The sequence below is a fragment of the Trachinotus anak genome, unplaced genomic scaffold, assembly GCF_046630095.1.
Source record: "Trachinotus anak isolate AG129_WGS33_773 ecotype Australia unplaced genomic scaffold, CSIRO_AGI_Tana_v1 ptg000007l, whole genome shotgun sequence".
In the NCBI taxonomy this organism is placed as follows: domain Eukaryota; kingdom Metazoa; phylum Chordata; class Actinopteri; order Carangiformes; family Carangidae; genus Trachinotus; species Trachinotus anak.
In genome coordinates, this window is record NW_027273858.1 from 1,583,155 (window position 1) to 1,595,530 (window position 12,376).

General features: G+C 38.3%; 1 long non-coding RNA gene across 1 annotated transcript in view; it reads left to right on the forward strand.

The window, feature by feature from the left end:
• The window catches only part of LOC139622533 (uncharacterized), a 118,661-nt gene that overhangs the window by 48,981 nt on the left and 57,304 nt on the right, over positions 1-12,376 (forward strand). The window lies entirely within an intron of this gene.

Here is a 12,376-nt window from a genome sequence, read left to right on the forward strand (position 1 = left end):
CTGTGGTCTACATTAAATTATTGACTCTTTATGTACATGAGGCCTTGTGCTCACTCTCACATTGTTCAAGATGTGCAGTGTGTTCATTCCAGCCTCTGAATGTCTGTGCTGGAGCATAAATTTCCAGAGCTGCTGCTGCACCACTGCCTCCTACTCTCTATGTCTCCGAGTACTGAAGTGAGGAAATTTAAAATCCAGGAGGACTTTCCTGTGGGAAGAACAAAGAATACACATTTAATGCCATGAAACACAGTGTAATTAAGGTGCTTAAAATATTTGATACATGAATTCAAAGAGAAGGACTTGGAAGAACATTATATGGGGACTGTTAGGTTTTTAAAATGTGCAGGTCTCCACACATCTACTGCAGTATTCAGAACCTCACAGGATTAATTCAGTTGGGGTTAAGGAAAAAATGGAAGTCAAAGTTGAAATGTTGCATCCTGGCCCTTTACTTCCTCTATGACGTCTGGTATCTTTTGCCACACAGTGATCACAGTCCAGCAAGTGTGGCGAACATTTTACTGTTTGCATGTTGCAGTCAATTCAGTATCACTTGTGACAAATTCATCAAATGGACTGCCAGCTATTTCAGTCATTTCATGTGCATCCGTTGCATCTAGTGAATCAGACTTTTGATCATCAAGATATAATAGTATATAAAAATGTGTAATATTCAATGAAAATATTTATAAAACTGGTGCAGCAGTCGGTCTTTGATCAAAACATCTTATGAGTGTTTGGAAAAGAGCCTGGGAGATGGAGACAGAAGAAAAATGAAGATGTATCAAAAGAGGAACCAGAGATGATAGAAGGTTAATGAACACTATTTTTAGAAAATGATAGCTGGATTCCCCACAGGAAAATATAACAGCTGATTTTAACCCTGCCTTATCCAAATCAAAAACAATTACTTTAAACCAGCCTTTTAAAAAGGCATAACTGGATTACACAGGTTTCAGATATTCCATGCAGGGGTTTTCTAAATATAGGTCTGCCATATTCAAAGGATTTGTGAGAAAAAACATCAGTTCTACATCTTACTGAGTAGATGCAGGCAATTAATGAGCTTCCAGTATAGTTCAATACTTACAACCAGAAACGTGAACTCAGATCCAGTTTGTTCCAAAGAGTTCAAAGAATTGTATTTTAAATTCATTTGAAAGCAGATAGAAATGTACATAAAAGTCTGTCCTGCAAACTGAATATTTAATTCTAGCACTACTGTTGATTTCTTATGAACAGATGGCCACTGTGCACCAAAACCCCAGCCTTTAGACTTGGGGCGGAAAAAAAAAAGTATTGCATTATCAGTTGTTTCGTTTGGTCCTAGGTTGGTAAAAGCTTTGTGGAAATACAAGATACTCTAATACATATCAATCACAAAAAAAACAAAACAACAAAAAGACACTGATATTGATAAGAATCTCTTGTATTTGTCATGCCTTAATAAATCATTTGTTCTAGTGTGAACCCTGCAATAATCTGATGAATCTTCAAATCGGAGGCACGTGACTGCCAAGGGCATTACCGCCTCTGCATAAACATTGCTTCTTTATTTTGCATGAGGGTAGTCTTGATATTCCAATGAACGGCTGTGATTTACAGCCTGTGATTAGCTGATGAATGGGGAGCAAAGTTGCAGAACTAAAAGCCCTCCAGCCAACTGGAAGAGTCAAGATAATCACATACGCTTAGCCATTTAATATCAATACAGTAGATATGAATTTCCTCATGTGGAAAAACAAACAGAAATGATGAATCGAGGACAGAATTACCATTAGAGGCATTAAATGTAAGAATTCACTGAATAATTCAAGGTGTTTGTTGTTGGAGGAAGCCACAGTATCTCTGTGACTGAAGCAGTCATACAAGATTAGGCACATTTCTGAGGTTTTTTTTATGTACATACAGATTACACTAGGACATGAATATAATTAGAAGAATGTTTCCTGACACCGACTAATGTCTTACTGTAGAAGTGTAAATAGCTGGGAAATCCAATTCTAAACAAGTAAATTTACGTTTGGGGCATAAATCCATCCTTTTTTTTAATGCTGTACTTGCAAATTTTGTATTTCTCAGATGTTTTTCTTAGTCTCACTGGCTCAGCACACCACTTTTTGACCTGGCCAGATAATAACTGTATAAATCCTCCTTCCATACCTCGTGTTCTTTCACTGGTCTTTTTGGCTGCACGGGCCAGGATTAATCATCAGGACAAATGGTGCAATTGTTGTTTGAAAAGTAAAAGTAAGAACTGTAAGTTGAAGGTGCAAGCCTGTGTACACTACTTTATAAATAATTTGAGGGGAAAAGAGCTTCAACTCCCAAGGTGTGTTTTGGCCAGAAACATCCAGTTGCAGACTTAAAAATTTAGTTATGTACTTTTGGGTTCTGGGTCAGTTTTGGATTAAGTCGGTAACTATAGTTGCTGCCACTTTGCTGTTGGTTTGTAAGAATTTCTAGGTCAAACTACACCTAAGGTGAAGGTAATATAATTGGTTATTTTTACTTTCGGAGAAGTCATGTTATGTTTGTCAGTTTGGCATGGCTGATGGCTCTTAATACTACAGTACCCATGAACCCTATTGCTAAAAGAAGCCTTTGAATATACGTATTAATATTCAGTTTAAGGCAGTTTTTAAATCAAGTTTTCAATGGAAGATGACTGCAGCATATCTTCATACATATTTCACAACATTTCCATTAACACCAGTTTGTTGACAACAGATGCAGCATTGAAATTTTTCTCCTGCACTTCAAATAAGTTGAAATGAGGCTGATCTTTTGCAAATGGCCATTGACAGGCAGCTCTCCTTACTTTTCCTATAAGTGTGGTCTTTGTCTTTACACAGATGCATATTTTCCAGTGGGGGAGAAAAAAAAGGTTCACACCCACTGGGTTACAGGAGCCAAGAAAAGCATCAGTATTCCTTAAGAACACCCAAATATGAAGAACAGAGGTATATGTTTTAATTAGCCAGCAATGATGACTGAAGGTAATATGTTCTAATTAGGCAGCAATCAACACAGAAAGTATTATATGATTAAATTAGCTATTTCTGATGATTGAAGGTGCTATATGTTTTAATTAGCCAGCAATGAAAGGCTGAGGATATATGTTTTAATTAGCACCGTCTCCTGTGGCCTGAAGGTCTCAGGGCTTAAACATTAGGTAGAGTGTTAATCAAACCTGCAGAAATGAGACTAATTGTTTTCATACAGCAGTTCTCCTGTGGCATGACAGAAATAATCCTTTCACATCGCACATCGCACAGCTTTTTCTTTCTGTCTTTTTTTTTTTTCTTTTTAGTTTCAGTAGTCGGAGTTAGGTACAACTATCACTGGTTGGCCTACTTTCATCTGCTCCCAGGTGACCTGTGGGCTGCTGCAGGTATGCATACATCTCTTTCCCATATAACTGTAAAACTGTTGCATCCTGTTTTGATTTTCACAGGAAAAGAAGAATTACTCTTGTAACTTTGTAAGCATGAAATTTTCAATATGAGTTCTGTAACTGTTCGAATATTCCTTATCCCTGAAAAAAAAAAAATCAAATTACAAAGCTCTCACACAAACACAGGATTTTATGCTTTTTGCTAAATTTAAACATCCTTTAAACATATAAAACAGGTTGTGTATGAACATTTTGCATCTGTAAATTACATTATATACTTTGTAGAGTTATCGCTATAGTGTAAGTATAATATAATGTCAGTAAATTAGCTCTTGGACATTCAGTAACATCGACAACAGGTCCCTGTTTTAGAGACCTGCCGGCTGTTGCACCAACTATTTGTAAGTTCAAGTGTAATTTTGGTTTGAACGTAGTTATGCTGTAGTAAGATGTAACTTAAAAATTTACGATTAGAAGGGGGCACAAGGCTTTATGCTGCTTTCTCTTGCTGTAAGGGCCACTTAGTTGTTTGCAATTTAAACTGTTAACATAAACATATAATTTCCCAGATGGAAGTTTTTAGGAGACTTTTGCTGATGCCGTTATTATTTATTAATACATCCATGTGTGACACAGCCTCCTTCTCCTTAGTAAAAACATTTAGTTATGACTGAATTAACAGCGAGGACTTGCATTGTCACCTAGTTCACAAGTGAAAGCATACACGGCTTTCTCCTTTTAATAAACAAAAACTCTGCCACTTGTCAGTTGTGGCTCTCTCATAAAAATACTGAATGAAGCGGATGGATGAAAAGTCTCTGCAGCGTTTTGATTAATCGACTTAGTTAAGTTGTGTTGTACTGTAAGTACAGATGGTGCAGCTGAACACAGTGGTGAGTTTAATGTGAAATGAGTTACTGTACTTACAACATATGCATATTAACCTGGTGCAACAGGTGACTGAGTTAGGTAGTCCATCATAAGTCAGTACCATCATATCTGATTTGGTTTCCAAAGTTAAGACACAGATGGTTGGTAACGCACATGTAAAAGTGATATCAAAGGTCTGTTTTCTGTGATGTGTTAACTTTGCATGCTGATGCTTCACAGGCTTAAATCAATCAAATCTTGACGACTGCAAAGGAAACGGTGTTCACTGAGATGGATGACTTATTTCGATTTAGTTTCAAGTCACAAGTCTCAGGAGGTTAATTTCCTTAAGAAATGAGTTGAAGCTACTGGCTTTGGAAAGGCGGAAAGAAACACTGAAAAAATGTAAAACACTGTGGTATGGAAAATGCAGGAGTGACGTTTGTGATGTAGAGAAAATGCATAAACACCAGTTTGGTCCTTTAACCCCAATTAAGACATGAAACACATGAATTAAAATCAAAGGGGGAAGCCTTCGTTTAGCTGCTACACAAGAGAAGAAACTAATGTCAATCACTCACACACACACACACACACACACACACACACACACACACGTAAATCTATACAGGTAAATACGTCATCCATGGATACACTGTATGACTTGTTAACTCAGTTTTTCTGTTTCATTAGATACTTCTGTGTGTGTGTGCGCGCACATATGTGCATGTATATGTGTGAAGGACTGTTTTGTTATACATGGCTGCTCTTGAAACAAGTAGTGTTGTTGGCTTGATGGGTTCCAGAGACCTGCTCGCATTCGCACACACACACACACTCTCTCTCTCTGTTTCTCTGCCTCACCTTCTCTCCTGTCCAGCCAGTTAAATTGATATCACCTCCACTCAACCATATGGCACAGTGTACGGTGTGTGGTGGTTGTAAAAGAGAAAATGGAAAAAGAACAGCGTCCGAGCTTGGGAACAGGTGCAGACGGAGAGATAGAAGAAGACAGAAAGCGAAAGCTGGCAAAGAGATAAGGACATAAAGAGAAGGAGAGAAATAATGAAGAGGGAATAAAAAAACTGATTTAAGGAAAATAGAACATAGAAATAAGAGAAAGAATAGAGTAAGACTCTGCTCTGCCCACATTACAGAAAGCAAATACCTTTTCTGATTGGATTTCTTTTAGCACCACTGATGTGTGTGTGTGTGTGTGTGTATGTGTGTATGTGTTCTTTTTAGGTGTAATCTGGAAGGAGATATTCATTCATAAAAAGTAGTCATGTCCTGCTGCTGTCACATCAAAGCATTTCATATTTAAAGTCTTCCAAATTGAGTTCTGTTGAGGAAAAAATAACTCTGTGGTTAAAATGATCGCATCATTGCTCCCTGGTGTGTTTTGTGTGTCTTTTGGCAAAAACTTTGTTTACATTTCCAAAACACTGGTTGAGCTTTATTTTATTAATTTCTCCCTCGCCCTCTGCCTGCTCATCTACCATCACTCTACAGCACCATATTGCACAGCATATTTGCTAAGCCATGGCCAGTGATGAGTGATCAAATCAGATGTGCAGGATTTCATTTTAGTCTTTATTATAACTACACCCTGAGAAACATATTCGGTCTCACTCTGACACACGTCACAGATGAAGCTGAAGACCCTCCACCTTCCATCTCACTGTCACATCAAGAAAGTAAAATTAAAGCTACTTCACTATGAGCAATAACCTGTTGCTGCCTAGATTTGTCTCATCTGCTTTTCCCTATTTGTCTGCATGAAGCATGTTGTTGTTAGCACTGACGTTATGCTATTTTCGCAAAGGTTGATTAGACCAGGTTCATCTGTTAATCTGTTATATAATGCATATGGCCAGTCTATATTTTAAGACTGACCTGGCCCACTCTTTCTTTTTATCCTGGTAGTGTGAAATGTTACCTGATTATTATAGCCTGTTGAGGGCAAAGGGCTGAACACATGTTCGTATGGCTCAGCGCTGATTAACATCAGTATTCCCTGAAGCTACTGTAGCCAGCATCAGCCAGACAATAACTGCTTTACTGTACCATGTCTTTGAGTATTTGTGCTGATGGAAAAGGTTGTTACAGGTGATTTATTGATTCATCCTTGATGAATTTTTCCAGCATACAAATTTGTTTCACTTTGAGCTAAAACTAAGAGTCAAGAACTGAAATTTAACATAGAAATAATAGCAGGTGAGCATCTTCTATTTGTCGTAACTTGACAATAACACACAGAATTTTCAGTGTCCTGTCTGGAAGCAGACGTCATTGTACTGTAATGCATAGCACTGCAAAATAATACTAATAGCGATAGGAATACAAGCCTGCTAATAATAATAATTTGAATAAAAGAAAGAAAACAGATGTCCTCTTATTCATTAGCAGAGGACACAAATGATGACAAATGGTGGTGGTTGTGGTATTAGCCGTGTCAGCCAACCCTGTTGCTCTGTTCAGGGTGTAATAGCAGAAGATAATAGCTTCTCAATTATTCATATTGCCCCTGCGCTCTATGGAGAATACTGTCACACAGTCACTATATATCTTGATCTAATTAGCTAGAGGAGAATCGGAGCTGGAGGAAGAGAAAAGAGGGGATGGAGGGATGGAACGGAGAACAGCAGGGCAGAGAGAGAGATTGAGAAAAGGGGGAGGAAACAGGGAAGGGAAGAGGCAAGAAATCAAGAAGGGGAAGGAACAGAAATATGGAAGTTGTGTTTTGCCTGGAAGCTTTGTAAACACTCTTCAAACAGTGTTTGTTGGAGAGTACTTCCTGAGTCTGCGGAACTGTCTCTGCATGACGTCCATGTCATGTGGATTGTGTGAGGATGTGAGTACATATACTTGTGCAGTATTCATATATAGGCTACGTCTCTGGTGAATACTAAAGTGACTTCATCATCATGTTAAAAGCAGATGTTTTTGTTTTCCTGTCTCTTCTTACCTCCTTAACTCAGTCAGTCAATCCAGTAATTAAAAACAGCACACACCGGCAACACTTAAAATATATGAAATTGTTGATTAATGTTCAGGCCTGATTATTTTCTGTATATCAAATAATTTCAGTTCAGTAAGAATATTTATAGATCTGAAACCCATGTGATCTGTATGCACAGATTTGAAATTTGCTGTTTGTCATTATCATTGTCTTAATTCCTGTTTGGGCAGCTCGAAGCCACCAGACCACTCCTATGATTTTTATTTTCCCAAACAATACACACTGTTTAAACCATATGACATTTTCTTCACTTTCAGTGACATGTCCTCGTATTCATTGGCCACAGTACTACATATTTGCACATCGAATTCGATGAAGCTAAATGCCATAACTGAAGAATAAATCAGCATCTGGAGAATTGAATATGAAAGGTTGAGCTACAGAGCAGCTTTGATATTATTGCCAACAGTTTGACTCTGTAATAACATGCACGTCTGGTATCAAATTATTTTTATTATTATTTATGGTGCGTTCATGCTCATTAAATTTAGTGTTGCAGAAATTCACGCCCAAGATGGGTTAAAAGAGAATGCACATGGGTTTTGGTCTTCCAGCACCAAGAGCCCAACGCACATACAGTCTCCATTTACATGCACCTGAATTGTTATTCTGTTGTAAGCTTGATGCAGCTTTCTCACAATCACAGGGAAAACAGAGCTGACACACAGACCTGCCATTTATATCAGTTGTTAGTGCAACTTAATCACAGCTGACAGGTAGAATACAGCCTCCTGCCAATTATGAAAGAATATCAGCCTGATTCAGGAAAACATCGGAGAGACATGAGCATGAATCAAGATGTGAAATACAGTGTGAATAATAAAATAAAGAAAATAAAGGAATGAGCTGTTATGAAAGCAGATACATATATACAGTATATGAAGTGGTGTCAGTGTGGGCTGATGGCAGTGACTGCTTGTAAAATCAACACAAGGATGAAAAAGGGAAAATTAAAATGCACAGACAAGGTATCAGAGAAACAGAGGCTTGACAGGAATCTACACTCCAAAAATAAAACTTTATGTAAAAGAGAGTAAATGAGCTAAAAAGACAGGCACGGCACAGCCTTCCTCTGCATTACGGAGAGATGAAATGCAATCAGAGATCTTAATTGTCAGTTACACTGCAGACTACACTTGTGTTCCCTTTCTCTTGTCTTCTGCATTTTTACTGCAAAAATGCAAACTGAAGCAGACAGTACATTAAGCTCACTAATTTCTATTCTATTCTATTCTATTCTGTTCTATTCTATTCTATTCTATTCTATTCTATTCCAAGTGCTCAGTCCCTGCTGATAAATGAAGTGGCCAGTCAGGTTATGCTAATTGATGTCTCCTCCTTTGCTTCCTTCCTCTTTTCTCCAAAGTTCAATTACACTCATCCACTGCCATCCATCACTGGAATGAAGCTGGCTCTGGGGCTAAATTAAATGTGCCAATTTCAATTAGCCAGCGTGACGCAGTGCAAGGGACAGAGGTGACTGTGGTGGAAATTGTTTAGCAGAGGGGGATTCAAAAATGGGGGTGGTGGTGGGAGAGGGTTGGCAGTGTGGTGCGGTGTTGCCTAACGCTGCTCTGTTTATTAATGTTTTATTCCAGCAGTTTTGGAAAATACGAAGCTGTTTAGGAATTATTGCAGCCGCATGATTGTATTTTGCACTAAATAAGGACAAACCTAAGCAACAATATACAACACATGACTGACTTTTTAGGTGTAAGGATTCTGTACTTGAAGCTTCAGCACCACAAACTTACTAAACTTACTACTTACTAAAGCATTCTATCAAAGAATGTGTTGAGTTAAGAAAAAACTACAAGGACAATAAACTTGTTGAAAGGAATGAAGAAGTGTGACAAACCCCAAACTAAGGCTGGTATTTTTTATTCAAAATTTAAATATTTGTTCGGACATGGAGAGAAAAAAAAGTAGAAATTTAATGACCTGTTCAAGATTCAAATTTTTCAGCACATAAGCGCAAAAGACTGTTTGGAGTAGTTTGTTTGGTAATCCAGCAGAGGGCGCTTTAAAACTTCACTATCAGCTTGACCTACTGTGTACCTGTGGACCTATCAGTGAACTAAGTAGCTAGCAATGTTTTCTACGTAAATGGAAGACACTAGCAAACAAAGATGTCCGGGCAGTCACGACACCAAAGCATCTGAGAAGAAGTGTTTTGAGGTTTTCACCGTAGAACAACTTAAATCTGCAGACTCGAGCTGTTAGCTTGCCACGCAAGTGAGGCTGCAGAAGCCCCACGGACGAGCAGAGAAACGCCAAGTGTACAACCTCGCATGGCTGCCTGCTATTCGGTACACTCATCTTCAGCAGGGCTCTTGACAGAAGCTCCTAAAAATGACATCCCTGGTAAGATATTAGAATCTGCAATGCAAATTCATGCAAATTCATTTGATTGAAGTGCGTGTCATTTGAACTTCGTTCAAACTTTTTGGAAAAATTGACAGCCCTACACCAAACAAGCACATAGTGAAGCTGATGCAGGGAGAAAATTGTGGAATTTTTTTGTGGTGGATGACCAATCTCTTTCCATGAGGTTTCCACACTTAACTGAACATCTCTGGCCTTGCTACATGATGCCAGACCAACATTGAATGGCTGTCCCACGCTTGTGAATTCTTCTCAAAATGCTTGGAAAATGTTGCTGTGGTGATTTTAAAAACTGACAGACGGAGCTCTAACATGTGTCCTGTCATCAAGTTTTATACAACGAAATAGACCCTGAAAGTTTTGCATTGCAAAAATGGGTGCTGAAAGTTAAACAGATTCATGTCTTGCACACACAGGAATCCACTGAGGCAGCAATTGGAGGGAAGCATGACAGATTTGAAGAGTGAAGTGCAAACCAAATGACATTGCTTGAAAAATGCAAACATATCTGTAGCTTATTAACAGTTTTTAACTGGGTACAATATTAGGAAATAAGAGAAATTAACCTGAGGGATTAATTAACTTCTTTTGGTCTCAAAAACAGAACATTGTAAGCCTCACAAATGGATATCTTTTTTGCTTTATTTAATTTTTGGACTGGATTAGATAAAATTTTATTTGTGTTACATGATGCATGTGCTAAAATACCCTTGTTAAAAAAGCTGCAAATAAAACTGCAATTTAATTTTGATGTATTCTTAGTTTTTAGTCAGGACATTTGTGGTGCTGATTTAAAAAAATGAAAATGAGAATTGTTAACGGCTCCTTAGATTAATCCCTTAGATTATGTCAGGTAAAAACCAGCCCAGCCCTGCCAGCGACGCACAGCTTCCAAACTTGTTAATATATTCTGCTCACATGTTGAAAGGTGTGCCACCGCACCACAGAAGCAGAGCCTATCCCAAAATAAACTAAAACAGCCTTCACCTCAGCTTCACACACATTGTCAAAGCAGCTTGTTTAATAAGCAGCAAGCCAAAGACATTTCTTTGTTACCATCTTGTTATTAAACCTGCAGCAGCATGACGACGACAATCAGCGGAGTTTCTTTGTGTTGCTGTTGAAGCCCCTCTCACATGATAACTAGAGCTCTCTCTGGGCACCAGACAGGAACGACTGATAAATAATCTCTCTCTCTCTCTCTCTCTCTTTACTGAGGACTGGCAGACAGCAGGGTGGAGGAGAAATAATAATTTCCCCCCTTTTCTCTCAGTATCCTCGGTGACGGACCTGGTTTTAGCCATAACCCTCTCTTCCCTCCTTTCGGCTGAAACAGGCTGATACTTTACAGAGAAGTGATTTCAAACTTTTAAATGGTTTCTCTGTGACTTGTATATCCTCTAATTGTTATTCATAGCTCTGTCAGGAGAGGAGGAGGAGGAGGAGGAGAGGCGGAGGAGAGAATGAGAAGAGGAGAGGGGAAAATGTCGAGGATGGACGATGGTGGAGAGGGAAGGAGATGGGAAAGAGGAGAGGAAAGGAGGGTGGATGGGCAGACAGAAAAAAGAAATAGAGGAGAAAATGAGAAGAGAAGAAATATAAATGAACGATCTCAGATGGTGAGGAGGTGGTATTAGAAAGAGGACAGAAGAGAGAAAGGGAATACAGAAAAAATAAATTGCAAAAAAGGATAAAGATAAGAAATATAAGTGAAATCATACCCTTTGACTCTTTGTCCTCCTTTTATATTCTAATTATTACACTTTAAAGCATAGGACTTCCATACAGGCAGATTAGGACATCTGGCTGGTATCAGCTGCTGAGTGTGCTGGTTAAGATTTAGTACCTGTGAATTTGAATTGAGATCGTGCCTTTATTACCAGTTCTTAGAGGACGAGGGTGGGTTTATGAAATGAGGCATGTAAATAAGAATGACTCAGTAATAAGTATTATGAAGCCTAACATTGGCATGGAAACGTACCAAACTCTCTCAGGTGTACATTTACTGTATTTTCAGTTTGATTTAAAAAGAGAGGGTGTGGCAGACTAACCCAGACACACCCGTGTAAATTGATGCTGCATGACTGATACTGCATGAGGACTTTTTTGGAAAACTTGGTTTTGTCTGTTATGACGGTGAATTAATCAATGCTCCGAAAGTGTTATGAAAAATCTGTTATAGACCATTGTATGTTTAACATTGTCTAATCTGGGCCTCAATGGCCTCACTAAACTGTTGATCTAAAGAGTAGTAATATCTGATCATAATCCTAATTTTAAAAGTCACAGTGAATAAAAGAAGCCACTGTAAACTGACTGACTACACTCAATCTATCTTTCCAAAATCACACAAGAACATTTAACAGCTTAAATCTAAACCTCTAATTCATTCATGTATCTAACATTAAAGCCTCTGTCATTATTTATTCTGCCGCCCAAAAAACAAAACCAGTCACTGAAAGCCAAGTAGGTAAGGAATTGTTTAGCAGATGTGACTTGGGTTATGTCCCTAATTGAGCCTAAGTTAAAACAGCCTGATGTGAAGTAAGACGCCTCTTCAGGGTCACTCTCCTAGAGGCACAGTCATGTCCCATAAGTTTTTCTTCAAATAACAAGAAATAATTTGTAAAATGTAAATTTGAGTTCGATTCGTAGTGTTCATGCGCAGAACATGCAGAGGACAATCTACTGTGCATGTA